Source organism: Elgaria multicarinata, chromosome 11, assembly GCF_023053635.1.
Source record: "Elgaria multicarinata webbii isolate HBS135686 ecotype San Diego chromosome 11, rElgMul1.1.pri, whole genome shotgun sequence".
NCBI lineage: Eukaryota > Metazoa > Chordata > Lepidosauria > Squamata > Anguidae > Elgaria > Elgaria multicarinata.
This window is the reverse complement of record NC_086181.1, coordinates 45406443-45422276: the sequence shown is the minus strand read 5'-3', so window position 1 is coordinate 45422276 and position 15834 is coordinate 45406443. Positions and strand designations below refer to the sequence as shown.

Genomic DNA, 15834 nt, shown 5'->3' with positions numbered 1-15834 from the left:
GTTCGCCCGCGTGGCCATGCCTCTCTCTCTCTCTCTCTCTCTCTCTCTCTCTCTCTCTCTCTCATTTTTTTTATTTTTCAAGTGCCAAACAGCTGCTTTTGAAAGACGCTACTGATTCCTCAGGGAGGAAGGCGCCGAAGGGGGGGGGGGTGTATTTTAGGCATGCCCAAGACGGTCGTGCTTCTTGAGCCTCAGTCGGGGCATTGAGGCCGTGCTGAGACGAGGCAGGGATCAGGGCCTCCCCGCCTCCCGCGCGTGTGTGTGTGGTGTGCCACTGTTGTGTCGCGGCTGGGTGTATCCGGGGGTCTCTCTCGGGAGAGGCAAATGGCTTTCCTGCCGAGTGTGGCTTTTGCTTCGCTGGCGTTGCCCTCCCCGGGCCCCCGGCGCACGGGTTTCATGCCGGCGTGCGGCCAGAGATCTTCTGAGCATGCCGGTGTCTGTTTGCTGCTCCTGGGTCGCCTGTGAGCACATGGCAACCCGCGGCCTGCCCTGGGATGAATGAGAGCACGGCGCGTGGGGGTGGGGACACGTAGGCAAAGTTCTCTCTGTGTGCGTCTGTGTGTGTACATCTGAAATCACTGCATTGTTTTTGCGCTTGTGTTTCCTCCGTGTGAGCGGTGGGGAAGGAGGGCGGGCCGCTGAGGCTGTGATGGGGCGGCCGCCGTGTCTGGGATTCCCAGGCGGGGCAGTGTTGCTTAGGGGGCGGAGGAGGAGGGAACTAGACGGAGCTGGGTGGGGGATGATGTCATGCCGTCTCTTTAAATCAGGACGGATTACCGGGGGAGGAAAGGGGGCTGAGTCACTTGTGGCCGGAATTCACCCCCCACACACGCACTCCGCTGACTTGGCAGGGACCCCGAACCCTCACCGTAGTAGTGGTGGTGTGGTGGGGGTGGGGGAGGGAGAGCAGGACACGCTGCCGGCAGCCAGGGCGACTCAGAAGTTACACACTCTGCGCCCTTCGCACGAGTTCTGGCACGGCCCCTCAATGCGCCTTTGTACCCCTGGGGGACAACCGGGACGGCTCTGAAGGGAAACGCACCTCTTCCCATCCTCTCCGTGTGGGCCAGGAGGTAAGGTCATGCCGCCCGTGCGAGGCTGCTGCGTGTCTGTGTCTGCGCCTCCTTTGTGTATGTGTGTCGTTCGGGATTTCTTTCTCCCCATTCAGCAGAGAACGAAAGAGTGAAAGAAAGGCGCGATGAGCGTGGAGGTGTTTTGAGAGTCCCGCACATGGCAGTTGTGTGTGTTCTGTGCTTTCTCTTGGGCACGCGGGTTCACACTGCTGTTCCCCCTTGAACCCGGTGCCCTGTCTCCAGTGTGTGTGTGTAAGTAGTTTGTGGTTTCGTGTGTGTATCCTTGGACACATCCCCAAAGATGCTGCATTTTCAAGGTTCAATCACTCTGTGCCGGTGGGCATGTTTCACACAGAAGCGTGTGTGTGTGTTTGTCGCTACTGTGTGTGTCTGGGCCATTGTGTCTCTTAGCCAGCTGTGCTGCTGTTTGTGGGTAAACGTAGAAGGCAGTTTTGTGTGATGCTTTGGGGAGCGGTTGACAGGTCCTGCCTTGTCATCTTGTGTGAGGCGGCTGCATTGTGTTGGAACTCTGTGTGTGTGTCTGTGTGTGATTCCACACCTCTCCCTGCTCCGTGTGCTTCAGGGTCTGTTTTGTAACCTGAGAGCCTTCAGCTGTGTGCTGCTGCGTTTGCATCTTAATCTCCACACTGTGCGTTTCGCGGAAGGCTGTAACTTTGTGTGTGTGCAATTCAGGTATGTTTCTGGGTTTGGGTTTCCTCTGTCTAAAAGTTTTGTCTTTTGCTGTGATATATACACACACATGTATCGTGTGTGTGTTTGTGTGTTATCTGTTGCGTTTGTGCCTCTGGTGTGTGCACGTGTGTTTTGTGTGAAAAGGGCATTTTCTGCAAACACACATCTTTCTCCTTCCTCCGCCCCCCACCATGGTGGGTGGAGCTCTCTGTGTATTCTCATGTTCACTCTCTCCTTTCGGCTACACGCGGACGTGGTAACTGGCAGAAATGGGGCTTGGCTTTCCCCAAGCCTGGTCTGGGCTTTCTGGGAATGATGGGAATTGCAGTCCAATACAACAGGAGGACACCAGGTTGCGGGAGGGTGGTGGTTGAACTTTGGCGGCTTCAGAAATTTGATATTCTCTCTCTGTCTCTCTCTCTCTCTCTCTCTCTGGGATTCCCAAGTTGTGTATCTCAGAAGGGGATTCCCCCACCCCCCTGCCCTTGATCTGTTAACCCTTGAAATGCCATGGGGTTTTCCTGCAATGCAGTTGCCCGAACTCCCTGCTAGGGAGTGTTTAACCATGTGTTGCTTTTTTCTCACGTACACACACCCGCACACACCTTCCCTGCCACCCCCTGCCGGCCTATACACAACAACACACACTTCTTGTAGATTATATATTTGTCTCTGACCTGTGCGGGGGGGGGAGGCAGGGGGAAGGAGGAAATATGGGCCCACCACAGACGCCCACAGGGGCAAGACAAAGACACACCATTGCACACATGGACACTTGCATGCACACACACACACACACACACACACAGAGGCGTGTCTTTGTGTACGTTTTTGCTGACTTTGTTGGTGTGCGACTTGACTCTGTGTATGTGGGAGGGATGTCTTCGGGTATCTGGCAGGCGCCCAGCAGTTGTGATTTGTGTGTGTGTGTGCGCCTGTGATCCTGTCTTGGGCTTATTTAATAGTGTGTTAAATTAGTTAAAGTATGGAACTCACTGCCACAGGATGAAGTGAGGGCCACCCATTTGGATGGCTTTAAAAGGGGGTTGGATAAATTCCTGGAGGCGAAGGCGATCCAGGGCTACTAGCCCTGATGGTTGTGCGCTATCCCCAGTATTCGAGGCAGTAAGCCCGTGTGCACCAGTGGCTGGGGAACATGGGTGGGAGGGTGCTGGGGCACCATGTCCTGCTTGTTCATCCCTGGCCGACGGCTGGTTGGCCCCTGTGTGGACAGAGTGCTGGACTGGATGGACCCTTGGTCTGATCCAGCCTCAGGGCTCTTCTGATGCTCTTACGTTGTGTGTCCGCGCACGTGTGGGGGGGGAGTTACAGGTGTTTGCCTTTGAGGGAAAGGAGCAGAGTGGAGGGTACCACAGGTCACGGTGTGCTTTTTGTGTCTCTCTCCGTGCGAGGCACCGTTTTTCTCAGGGCTATTAAGGGAAATGACTCTCCACCCACCCACCCGCCCCCTCCCCTCCCCTCCCCTCCCAATTCTCAGTCGTTTTCAGGAGAGGGGCCCGGGGGTGGGGGTGGGCGAGAGAGGGGACGGCCTCCCTGGTGCTGACTCAGCGCTGACACAGCTGTTCTCACCCTCCTGTGTGTCTGAATTGTGTGTGGGACCCGGCCTCGCTTTAATGAATCACTCACGCAGCACCAAAACACACCGCCTGTTTCCCTGCAAAGCAATTCCGAAACCCACATCCTGGAAGGGAGAGGCTTTGCTCCTGGCTCTCCTGACCTATTCGCTCTTCCCACACGTTTCTCCACGAGTACCCCTCCCCGTGTGACCCCCACGGGGGGCGGGGGCGGGCGGGATGGATCTGGCAAATGCCTCCATCCAGATGAATGGTCCCGTTCTCCCCACACCACACCGCCCCCCCCTCCCTGTACTCCAATATCGGACAGAAGCCGGGGGAGAATCTTGGGCCGTTGTCTGCCGTTAACGCGTGCGCGTTTCCCGGTGCGGGTTCTCCCTTCGTGAGTGGGGTTATCTCTGTATTTCCCGTGTGTGGTTTGCAGCGTTTTACACGCTGTCTGTTCGTATGTTGGCACGCATCAGGAGCTCGTGACCCTGTGTGTGTATTGGGGTCCCGGTGGGTTTGGTCTTGCTAAGATCTATGGACAGGTGTCACGTGTCACCGGACGCCGTTTGTCAGTGGTACACCAGGGATGTGCGCAGATGCACGCCTCTGTGCACTATTTGGAACCCAGAGTTTCTGCCACAACCCACCCGGTTGGGATCTCTCCCCCCCCCCGCCAATATTTCTGTGCATGCATGCTCCCCATTTACGCTCATCTCCCACAGCTCCTGCTTCTGGGGTTTTCCGCATGTTTCCATGTGGCCGAGGGCTAGTTTTTAAGTGCGCCCTGGGTCACCGGTACCCATTATGCTGCCCTCCTTTACTTGCGCTGTGCTGCACTTTTGCACACCTTCCCCTCATGTTCCTTCTGGCTCTCTCATGCTTCCGTCTGCCTTATGCTCGTGGCCCGCCTGGCTTTCCACACATTTTGCCTCGGATCGATCTGCCGGCACCGTTTTACTGTATTTTACGTGGAAGGGCCTTGCGTGTTCCGAGACCTGACACCCACCTTTTCTCAATTCTGCCTGGGGTGCATCCTTCCAGCCACCCACTCACGCTGTTTGCTCTCTGTTCCTGCTCCCCTGTTTTGGGATCCGTTTGCTCTCACTTCTCACGGGCCTCGTCTCCTCGTGAGGCCTTGCATTGGGGCCCTCTGTGTTTGCGCGCACTTCCCCACGACCTGCTCACGCCCTTGTGCGTCGCTGCTTCCTCTTTGGTTTGTGCAAGCTTGTATCCTTTGGCGGTTCCCTTTTCTTGTAAATCCACCGAACCTGGGTGCATCTTTGCTTCGGAGAATACGACCGCGATGGGGGAAACTGAAAGGGCCTGTGTTCTCCAAAACGCCGAGATCGGTGGAGAGTGGGTGGGGGGAACCCATAGCCCAGTCAACGATACTAATCCAGCCAAGGAGGGCATTGATCCGTGGTCTTCTGCGGCTGGGGGAGGGGCGACCATCGCCGCTTGACGCAAGCCTTTGGCGGCATTTTGGGGAAGGCGGATGGCACTGCCCTTTCGGCCTCGCTGTTTTCCAGGTAGCCACCCCCGCCTGCTGTGCTTTCATCTTCCCGGTGGTGTGGGTGGGCCAGAGATCCCCAGCGCATCATCAACATGCCAAATATGGGGGTGGTTTGCGCACATGCACTGGGAAGGGAAGGGGGGTCACCTCATCTGCTTACCCAGAATCCTGTGGGGGTGGGTGGATGGGGAGGTTCTGGGCGTGCAGCTGGTGATAGAGCAGTGCTGCGATTTGAGTGAGCAGCTACCTGTGCATGTCGGAGCGAGAGAGGGAGCGCATGTGCGCATCTCCGCGCCTGTCTGTGTTTTCTAGCTTCTAGCGTCAGATAGGTCTCGATGTGTCGTCAGCCGGGCCATAGTTTCCTCTCCTGGGCTGTGCCTACAGCTGCTTACACAGGAAATGGTTTTGCTACAGGGGCCCCTGTTTCCTGCCCCTCCCCCTTGCTCCGCTCACATGCGCTGCTGCTGCTGCTTTGCTTCCTCCCTGGGTGGACAATGCCGGGTGATATCACTGCTCGTTTTCCCACAATGCAAAGTGAAACTTCCAGAGAGAGGAGGGGGTTTGTAGCTGCCTGATCAGCCAGGCTCCTGTCGGTTTGATAGAGCCATTAAAACCCACGCGTGCAGGCCCCGGGGGTTGTGGGGGGGCGTTGGCACCCTGGCTGGCTGCCTCAGTCCAGAGGAGGCGTGATCGCTAGAGGCTGGGTGCGTCTCGCATGGGCCAAGCCTACCCTCCCACGCCAGTTGCGCTGGGACTTGCCCCCATCGCTTCCTCTTGGCTCATGTGTTTCTGCGTCATGGCTCAGCCCAAAATCCCCCACGGCGTGGAGACTGTGACGAGCGGCGGAATGGGGGGGCGGTGTGTGTGTGTGTGTGTGTGCCGTTTGTGTGAAAATCTATGGGGAGCACGGACGTGGCTGCGTGCGGTGTGTATCTTGAACTGGAGATGCTGTGTGTCGTTGTCTGAGTGTGAGCGAGAGAGAGAGAGAAAGAGAGAGCGTGTGGAGTTCATGTGTGCGGCTGGGCACATCGGAAGCGCAAGCGCATGGATGTGTGAGGAACATGCATGGCTGGGCCTGGAAAGAGGCCCTCATGAACATGTAGAGCAGATTTTGAGCACAGAGGGAGATTGTGCGTGGGGCCCACATGCAGTACATGCGTGGAAACGGTTGTGTGGAGAGCATGACCGTGTGGAGGCGGCCAGGCGCGTGGAGATCATGGGTTTGTGCTTCGTTTGTTTGCATTTTTGAATGTGGGGGAGGGGAGAAGGCACACACCAAACACACACCAAACACACACACACACAGAGTCAATGAAACCAAAGACAAATTACAAAACGAGAAAGAGACAGGAATTGCCCTAATAACAGCCAGGGAAAATTCCAGAGACCTGGAGTTTGGAACTGCAAACAGAGGGAGCCGGCTGGAATTGCCCTCCGAGGCAGTCACATTTTAACCTGGCGAGGGGAAGCCAGCAGAGATGACGGGGGCAGCTGTGCCAAGTGATCCAGGACATGGCCAAGTGATCCAGGATGTGGCCCCCGTGGCCCAGAGACGTGGCCACCTGCCGTCGCAACCCCTTCCCGCCTGCAAAGAGCGGGACATGACATTGACCAGTGTCTCCAGTCAGGTGCCCTCAAAATGTGTTGGACTGCAAGGCCCATCATTCCCAGCTGGCACAGGAATGATGGGACTACCTGCAGCCCAACACGTCTGGAAGGCGCCAGGTTGGGGGAGGCTAGCGTGGCCCTTCACTGCTTGGGTCTGAGGGAGCAGAGAGGTAGAGATGGCCGGAAGGTCAGGAGGCCTGGGAATGCTATGAGGAGGTGGGAGGAGGCCGTGCGTGCGACTTAGAGGAGCTCACAAGTGCATGAACGTGCGAGACACGGGGAAACCATGCACCTGTGAACCTATGAGCCAGGTGCAGCTCGAGACGGAGAGGTTGCGTGGAAACAGAGAGAACCGGTGTCCCTATTGGGCCTCTGGGTTTGGAACGGCTCTGCGAGATGCGTAGGTCAGAGCCAGCTTTTGATTAGCATCTCACGCGTGTCCCCAACATGGGCACATCGGTCATACTGTTACGTGGCAGGAGGGAAGGCTCTTAGCTCAGGGGCAGAAGGTCCTGGGTTCAATCCCTGGCATCTCCAGGGGGCGCTAGGGAAGGATCCTCCCTGAATCCCTGCAAGGAGAGACGCTACCTGTCTGTGTCGACAAACCTAGGCTAGACCAAACGTCTGACTCTGTCTACGGCCCCTTTTTCTGTTCCTGTTATCTGTCTATAATGCATCCCAGGCATACCTTTGAACAGCAGGTTCACATCATGCAGGCCCGGTCCGAGGTAGGTCTCCACCTAAAGCACCCGCCAACACCCCATACACCTTCCCACCCCGTGCGCATATGCGCATCCCTGGCGATCCTGCAATTCTCAGGTTGCGCGAGTCTTCTGGGACAAGGCGCGAGAGTCTCACAAGACTTCAGTCGACCTCATCCCGGATGTCTCGCGGGACTCGAGACTTCCGGGAGAGGCGAGGAAGCGAGCGAGTGAGTGGCCGCTTCTTGGTCCGGCCAGCGATCTGTATGGCTAGCAGGCAGGACATGACGGCGACCGGCCGGAACAAGAATCAGCGGGGAGGTGGGTGCGGTTGGCGGGCTGCCCAAGCAGCCTGGGTGGGCAGGAGGCATATGAGTGATGGCCGCTTTTGGGTCTCGTCAGCCTCATGCAGGTGCCCGGCGTGACCAAGAAGCAGCTGGCCGCTTGCACCCCTCCTGCCCACCTGGACTGTTTCCTTGGGCCGCTAGCAGGCTGCGCCCGCAGGTTGCATTCACCCCTTCTTGTGCGCCTGCGGGTGCAGCTGGCCTGTTTGTTGCTCTTCAAATTTTGCTACCTGATGCACCTGTATCAGGCTGCTTCATGGAAGGGCCGGCCCAGACACCACGCATACTGGATGATGCAAACGTTGCTGAGCTTGCCTGGGTCAGGACAACACATAAGTGCTCTGATTGGCCTCCGGAGTTCTGAAAGCGCGTGACGTCCGTGTCCTTCGTAGTTTCGCTCGTGTGATGTGCCCTGACTTATTCACCAACGTCCAGCACAGGCGTTCAGTTGGGGCGGAAGGAATCCCCTCGGCCCGGAGCTGGCCTTTAGTATGTGCGGTCTGTAGCGTCTTGCTGGTGTGTGCTGTGATTCCCGCCAACAGTCGGTGCATTCAAAGTGGGGACGTTCTTTCACACCAAGAAATACATCGTAGAAATCAACACGGTTCACATGAGCTTGGATTTCTATGAATCCAGCCTGCGGATTCCACAGCAGGCCGGCTTTTTTTCCGAGTCGCGTGGACGTGCGGACAGCTTTTTACTTTTGGGGGTGGGGGTTGCGCTAGCGGTAAGGCGCACTTCTTCCTTCTCTCTCTCCCCCCCCAACAACCTCCTTCTGCGTTTGGCACGCCAAGAGATTGCACAGGGATCTCTCTCTCTCCCCACTGTCCCCCCTCCCCCGGGCTCACCCCCTGGCTTTGCTAGGTCCACAGCCACCACCGCCGTTCCCCCGCCCTGCCTGAGCCAAACTTAGCTCTCGGCCTCTGCTTTTCCAGAAATAGCCGTGCTCTTTGGCTTGAGGGCTGCTATTTGGTCTGCACTTAAATTCACGCCCGCTCTCCTTGCCCAGAGCGAAAGGTTGGGGGGGGGGGCGCCTGAGCCCCACAGCTCTGTCCTGGGGGTCCAGAGTGCCGCTGTGTGGGTGTGAGCTGCCCCCTCCCCTCTCCCCCTCCCCCCCTCCCCAGCCTGCTTCATCACCCTCCGGTGCCGTGGGCGGCCGCACAAGACACTGTCTGGCTCACGCCCACGGTAGGAAGAGCAGAGCTGCTGGTACCACCTGGGATCGGGGTGTGTGTGTGTGCGCGCGCGTAGGGGTCAGCCTGGTGCGCCTGGCTCGGCTTGTGGCAGGACGCAGACTCAGACACGCTTTGGACGGCGGGTCGTGGGGTGGGGGTGGGGAGATGTGGGCGCAGGGCCTGGTGAGTCACAGGCGTGGGTGGTGACTGCAAGGCCCCCCCCCCCCCCGTTTCCTTCCCTCTCTCGGTGTCTTGTGGCAGCGTGGGAAAAAGTTGCCTCCAGTTCACGTTTTTCAGGGGCCGCCCTTGGCCTGCGGACGTCTTTTTTCATGGCAAGGGTTGCGGGCAGGGGTGAGAGAGGAGAGACAACCCAGACGGCAGCATCACAAGCCTAAAATAAGGCCACTTGGTCCTGGGAGCTCTTTCCAGCCGCCTGGCTCAGCCCCAGAACAGATGAATAACAATAGTTACTATTTTAAAACACTCCGCCAACGTGCGGAGCGTTTCCCCCTGCCATTGAGTAACACAGCCTTCCCCTGAACCTGACACCTCAGACTACAACACCCATCATTCCCAGCCAGGGTGCCTCTGGAGGGTGCCAGGTTCGGAGGCAAAGCGGTACTAACCCATAGCTCAGACCTGGAAATAGGCCTCAAGTTTCCACACAAGCCACGGAGGCTTTTGATATTGCGCCAGATAGGTTGCCAGGCCTGCACGCTTCACGGCTGCACAAAATTCTGATTCAGGAAGGAAAGCCTATAGCACACAGCTGCCTACACACACACACACGCACACAGAGAGCACTGGTCGAAATAGCATTGGTTTAAATGTCCCAAACAGTAAGTCGCTGTCCCTCTATGATTTATATTATTTCTTTTTCACATTCCCCTACCCAGTCAGTGAACCTACTCTTTCTACCGTAAACCTAAGAAAGATGCAGACCCACATATCATTTATCTGCAAACCAGATTTCCATGGATATTTTTGAAGCCTCGCTTATCTCTTGCTGGACGGATTACAATAGCAGCTGTTCACAAGAGGCCAGGAGGCAGCCCTGTCTCCCATCCCCACCCCTCTGCCTGCACAGCAGAAGGAAAGTTTCTGCTCTTTCAAGCTCTGGTCTTCTTAAATATCAGGGAGAGCGAGACTCTGAGTCATAGAATCATAGAATCATAGAGTCGGAGGGGCCCACAAGGCCATCTAGTCCAACCCCCTGCTCAATGCAGGAATCCACCTCAAAGCATCCCTGACAGATGGTTGTCCAGCTGCCTCTTGAAGGCCTCCAGTGTGGGAGAGCCCACGACCTCCCTAGGTCACTGGTTCCATTGTATTTAAAAACTATAACCCGTTGCTGCAGTAGGAGGGGAGAAATGAAACTGTCTAGTATGATTATTTCTCCCGTACTGCAGATTGGGAGGAGGGATTGAGGCTCAGCGTTGCTTACAACTACCCTGCAATGCAGGCCTGTCCTCCTGTTGTTCGGAGGCTCGGAGTGTGGCAACGAGGGACAGGGCCTTTTTGGTGGTGGCCCCCAGACTATGGAACGATCTCCCTGACGAGGCTCGCCTGGCGCCAACGCTGCTATCTTTCCGGCGCCAGGTTAAGACTTTCCTCTTTGCTCAGGCATATGGCAGCACATCTTAATCACCCACATGTTTATTTTTAACGGGTTTTAGTGCTTTATGTGTGTATGTTCTGTGTTTTAGAATTTTAAATTTTGTATACTTGTTTTTATCTCAATGTTAGAATTTCTGTAAACTGCCCAGAGAGCTCTAGCTATGGGGGCGGTATATAAGTGTAATAAATAAATAAATAAATAAATAAATAAATTGGAGTGTGGGTTACCACCACCAATGGCCATGCTCTCTCCCTTTGCAGCCAGCCCCAAATCCATCCTCTCCCTTCGAGGGAGGGATAATGGGAGATGTCGCTCAAACACATCCAGAGGGCACCAGCTTGGGGAAAATGGGACCAGGCATTAATGACTGGTTCTGGAACAATTCTGTAATCTGTATGAATAATACAATCAACTGGTCAATATATACGATTTCCATGTCAAGCCATGGAGACGTAAAGGGAAAACCCTGCACAACAGCTGAGAAACATCTTAATCACCCACATGTTTAGTTTTTTTAACTGTTTTTAACGTGTGTATATTCTGTGTTTTAGCATTTTAAATTTTGTATACTCATTTTTAATCTTAATTTTAGAATTTCTGTAAACCACCCAGAGAGCCCTGGCTATGGGGGTGGTATATAAGTGCAATAAATTAAATAAATAAATAAATAAATAAATAAATAAATAAATAAAACATCTGGCCGGGTTTAAAGGAGAATCTTTGAGATAAAGCCGTGCAGATTAATCATTGTTGTTGTTATTATTTGTCCGGGATGGTTTCCACCAGGACGGAGCCCCCACGAAATAGCTTGAGTGGATGTATTGTGCTCATAACCACTCAAACCCAGATCCCAAAGGATACCAGAAGTCTAGTCACGCCTTCTTTGCTCTCCCTTTCTCTATGATTCCAGACCTCGTTAGGAGACTGTGGTGAAAGATGGTTGGTGGCTGCGTGAAGGAGGTCGTGTGATTGGCTGTCTTCCAGGAGAAAGCGAGCGAGCGACAGAGCGCACCACAGAGACACCAAGAGCGCCGGGATCACAGCAGTAGGTGTACGCAGGGTGTGGTTTGCATTCTGGGTGGTGGTCGGGCAGGCAGGGGTTAACTGTGGAGCGGGCAGAGCAGAGGCTCCGCCTCCCTTCCCCAAATGAAAGCATTCCATTGGAAGGGGGTAAGAGGGGCCCTGCCCTGCAAGGGGCGGGGCCTGTGTTCATTGAAGGGATGCCCACAGCTTGTTAACTCCTTCCTTCCTGTACCTAATTGTACAGTCTGAGAATGAGGAAGAACAGGAGACTATGGGAAATTTATGCTCAGTCCAGCCGTGATCAAGGCAACTGATTTCAACCCATGTTGGGCTGCAGATCTTTAAAAGGATGCGTCTCCACCCATTCGGTTTGAAGACAAATTGTCCCTTCTCAGAAATGCAAAATGAATGTAAAATAATAACCATTAGATATTTTTTTAAAAAAAATCAACTATAAAATTTTAGCTGTTCTTTATACACTTTCATTTAAACCTGGTAACGTCAGAATCAGTTCGGTTCGTATTGGTTTGTTCTGAAACCGTGATTGCGTAATGCTAGCAATTTAAATGAATTAAATATCTCTGTTAAAAGTACCCTTGTAAATAGCTCTAAATATCAAGATGTCCAAGACAGGGATTTATGTTATCGATTAGTTAGTTATCATATTTCTGGCCTGCCTTTCTCTAGACTCAGCCTGAGTTCCAAATCCATTCAGTGTGGCAGAAATTTATTCCGTGAATGTAGCATGGCCATATGAAAAGGAAGACTGGGCTCCTGTATCTTTGACAGTTGTGTAGAAAAGGGCATTTCAGCAGGTGTCTTGTATATATGCAGCACCTGGTGAAATTCCCTCTTCATCAAAACAGTTAAAGCTGCAGGAGCTCTGCCCACAAGATCAAATACAAAAGAGGGCAGGGCGCTTGCAACTTTAACTATTTTGATGAAGAGGGAATTTCACCAGGTGCTGCATATATACAAATGACACCGGCTGAAATTCCCTTTTCTACGCAACTGTCAAAGATACAGGAGCACTGCCCTCCTTTCCATATGGTCACCCTAGTGAATGCCAAGTGACCTATTCTCCTGAGGGTGACCATATGAAACGGAGGACAGGGCTCCTGTATCTTTGACAGTTGTGTAGAAAAGGGCATTTCAGCAGGTGTCTTGTATATATGCAGCACCTGGTGAAATTCCCTCTTCATCAAAACAGTTAAAGCTGCAGGAGCTCTGCCCACAAGACCAAATACAAAAGAGGGCAGGGCACTTACAACTTTTGTATCTGGTCACTCTAAGGGCAGGGCTCCTGCAGCTTTCACTGTTGTGATGAAGAGGAGATTTCACCAGGGGCTGCATGCATACAAATGACACCGGCTGAAATTCCCTTTTCTTCACAACTGTCAAAGATACAGGAGCGCTGCCCTCCTTTCCATAGGGTCACCCTAATTCTCCCTCTCTCTCTTTCCTTTCTCTCCCAGCATTATATGTGGCAGTGACTGGAGAAAGGAATAAACCAGAGGAAACGCTACCGGCAGCGACTGGGTGGGGGCACCCGTCGCTCAGATCCTGGGGGGGTGGAGGGTGGGGTACCAAGACGCGTCCACTGCGGCAGGACAGGTAAGCGATTGCTTTGGGGGCAGGGATGCTAAAGAGGGGATGTGAATTTGGGAAGGATGGGGTGAGAGACATTTATTTCCTTATTTATCTATTTATTTCCTTCCGGTTATTTCTCCTCTGTTTTTCGATTTTAAAAAGTCCCAAAGCGGCTAAACCAAACTTTTAAAATACCAAACACAAGTTTTAAAAGCCTTCTATGACTTGGGACCAGGCTATTGGAAAGTCTGCCTTCTCCCATACCCAGCCTTCCTCAACCTGGGGCGCTCCAGATGTGTTGGACTACAACTCCCAGAATGCCCCAGCCAGGCTGGCTGGGGCATTCTGGGAGGTGCAGTCCAACACATCTGGAGCGCCCCAGGTTGAGGAAGGCTGCACCAGTCTGTCTGGGTTTTAAGATCTTCCAGGACGGCTGTTCTCTTGGTCCAGTTGCCATCAGAGGCATCTTTGGAGGAGCCGTGAGACAGGGCCTTCTTCGTGGCTGCTCCCAAACTCTGGAACTCCCTGCAAATGCCTCTTTATTTTGGCAGGCCTTTGGCATATGAGCTGGGCTGTTGCTGAAGGGGTTTCTGATTGGTTGGTGTTGCTTATTTCTTTCACGGCCATGTTATTAATCGGTTTGTTCTTTGGTTATCTTTTGATTAAGATTCTGTTTTTAATCTGGATCTTATCCTTAGCGGTCTTGAGTGTTTGTCTTTTGAGGGGGGGAGGAAAAGCAGGATATAAATAATGTTGTTTTTTAATTGTAACAAGGATAAAAAAAAAATCCCAAAATTTCTCAACAGTAATAGGGTGATCCTATGGAAAGGAAGAGAGGGTTTCTGTATCTTTAACAGTTGCATAGAAAAGGGAATTTCAGCAGCTGTCATTTGTATATACGGAGAACCTGGTGAAATTCCCTCTTCATCACCACAGTTAAAGCTGCAGGAGCTACACTAGAGTGGCCAGATTTAAAAGAGGGCAGGGCTCCTGCAGCTTTAACTGTTGTGATGAAGAGGGATTTTCACCAGGTCCTGCATGCATACAAGTGACACCTGCTGAAACTCCCTTTTCAATACAACTGTTAAAGATACGGGAGCCCTGTCCTCCTTTCTGTAGGGTCACCCTAAACAGTAACCCTGCTTAATGGTCTGCTGTGGCATCTATAACGTCTATTATTAAGCCTCCCCTTCGCTGCGACCACACTATTCTTTATCTTCTAAAAGAGTGAGGGAATGGTAAACCTTTTGGGTGTGAGTGTGTGTGTGTGTGTGTATCGTCCACCTGAAGTAACACAAATGACTGAGCAGACGTGGTTGTTAAAGCAATAAGAATAAAGTTTATTCATGCAGAACCAGATTTTAAAAGACACTTTAAGATTATTCTAATTTATCCACATACTTCTACCTCTCTCCACCTCCCAGGGAATACTAACCACCTCCAAATCCTATAACCCCACTTTCTTAATACTATCCTGAAACAAGCCGCTGTAAAGAAGGCAAACTCCATGTTAGGCATGATAAAAAAAGGAATTGAGAATAAAACAGCCAGTATCATACTGCCTTTATACAAATCTAAGGTGCTGCGGCCACACTTAGAATACTGTGTACAGTTCTGGTCACCACCCCTAAAAAAGGATATTATAGAGCTGAAAAAAGTGCAGAAAAGGGCAACTCAGATGATGAAAGGGCTGGAGCATCTCTCTCATTTATTTATTTATTTATTTATTACCTTTTTATACTGCCCAATAGCCGAAGCTCTCTGGGCAGTTTACAACAGTTTAAAACAGTAAACATCCCGCTACGAGGGGAGGTTACATCAACAGGGATTGTTTAGCTTGGAATAAAGGAGGCGAAGGGGAGACATGATAGAGGTGTACAAAATTATGCATGGTGCGGAGAATGTGGATAGAGAGACATTTTTCTCCCTCTCTCAAAATACTAGAACCCAACGGGGTCATTCTCCCATGAAGCTGATGGGTGGGAGATCCAGGACAAATAAAAGGAAGTATTTCTTCACACAGCGCCTAGTTAAACTATGGAACTCACTACCACAAGATAGATTTGGATGGCTTTAAAAGGAGGTAGGATAAATTCCTGTAGGCAAAGGCTATCCATGGCTCCTAGCCCTGATAGAATCATAGAATAGCAGAGTTGGAAGGGGCCTACAAGGCCATTGAGTCCAACCCCCTGCTCAATGCAGGAATCCACCCTAAAGCATCCCTGACAGATGCTTGTCCAGCTGCCTCTTGAAGGCCTCGAGTGTGGGAGAGCCCACAACCTCCCTAGGGAACTGGTTCCATTGTCGTACTGCTCTAACAGTCAGGCAGTTTTTCCTGATGTCCAGCTGGAATCTGGCTTCCTTTAACTTGAGCCTGTTATTCCGTGTCCTGCACTCTGGGAGGATCGAGAAGAGATCCTGGCCCTCCTCTGGGTGACAACCTTTTAAGTCCTTGAAGAGTGCTCCCATGTCTCCCCTCCATCTTCTCTTCTCCAGGCTCAGCATGCCCAGTTCTTTCAGTCTCTCTTCATAGGGCTTTGTTCCCAGACCCCTGATCATCCTGGTTGCCCTCCTCTGAACACACTCCCTCCAGTATCTGAGGCTGTAAGCCTGTGTGCCGCAGTTGCTGGGGAACATGGGTGGGAGGGTGCTGTTGCACCATGTCCTGCCTTGTTGGTCCCTAGCCGACGGCTTGCTGGCCCCTGTGCAAACAGAGTGCTGGACTAGATGGACCCTGGGTCTAATCCAGCATCAGGGCTCTTCTGATGTTCTTAAGCTTCTACTAAACTTCATTCACTCCTACTCTCACTCAATCCCTAACCCTGATTAACTCTAACTAACTGCCCAAAACTGCCCAACTGTCTCTCCCTCCCCACTCTCTCCCGCCAACCAATCAGACGACACCGTTCAGGC

General features: G+C 52.8%; 1 protein-coding gene across 1 annotated transcript in view; it reads left to right on the top strand.

Annotated features, from left to right (window-relative positions):
* KDM6B (lysine demethylase 6B) overlaps positions 1-15834 on the top strand; it is a 67874-nt gene that overhangs the window by 13416 nt on the left and 38624 nt on the right. Inside the window, exons 3-4 of the mRNA XM_063138388.1 lie at positions 11219-11353; positions 12807-12945. The gene's annotated coding sequence lies outside the window, so the exon portion shown is untranslated. The remainder of the gene's footprint in view (positions 1-11218; positions 11354-12806; positions 12946-15834) is intronic.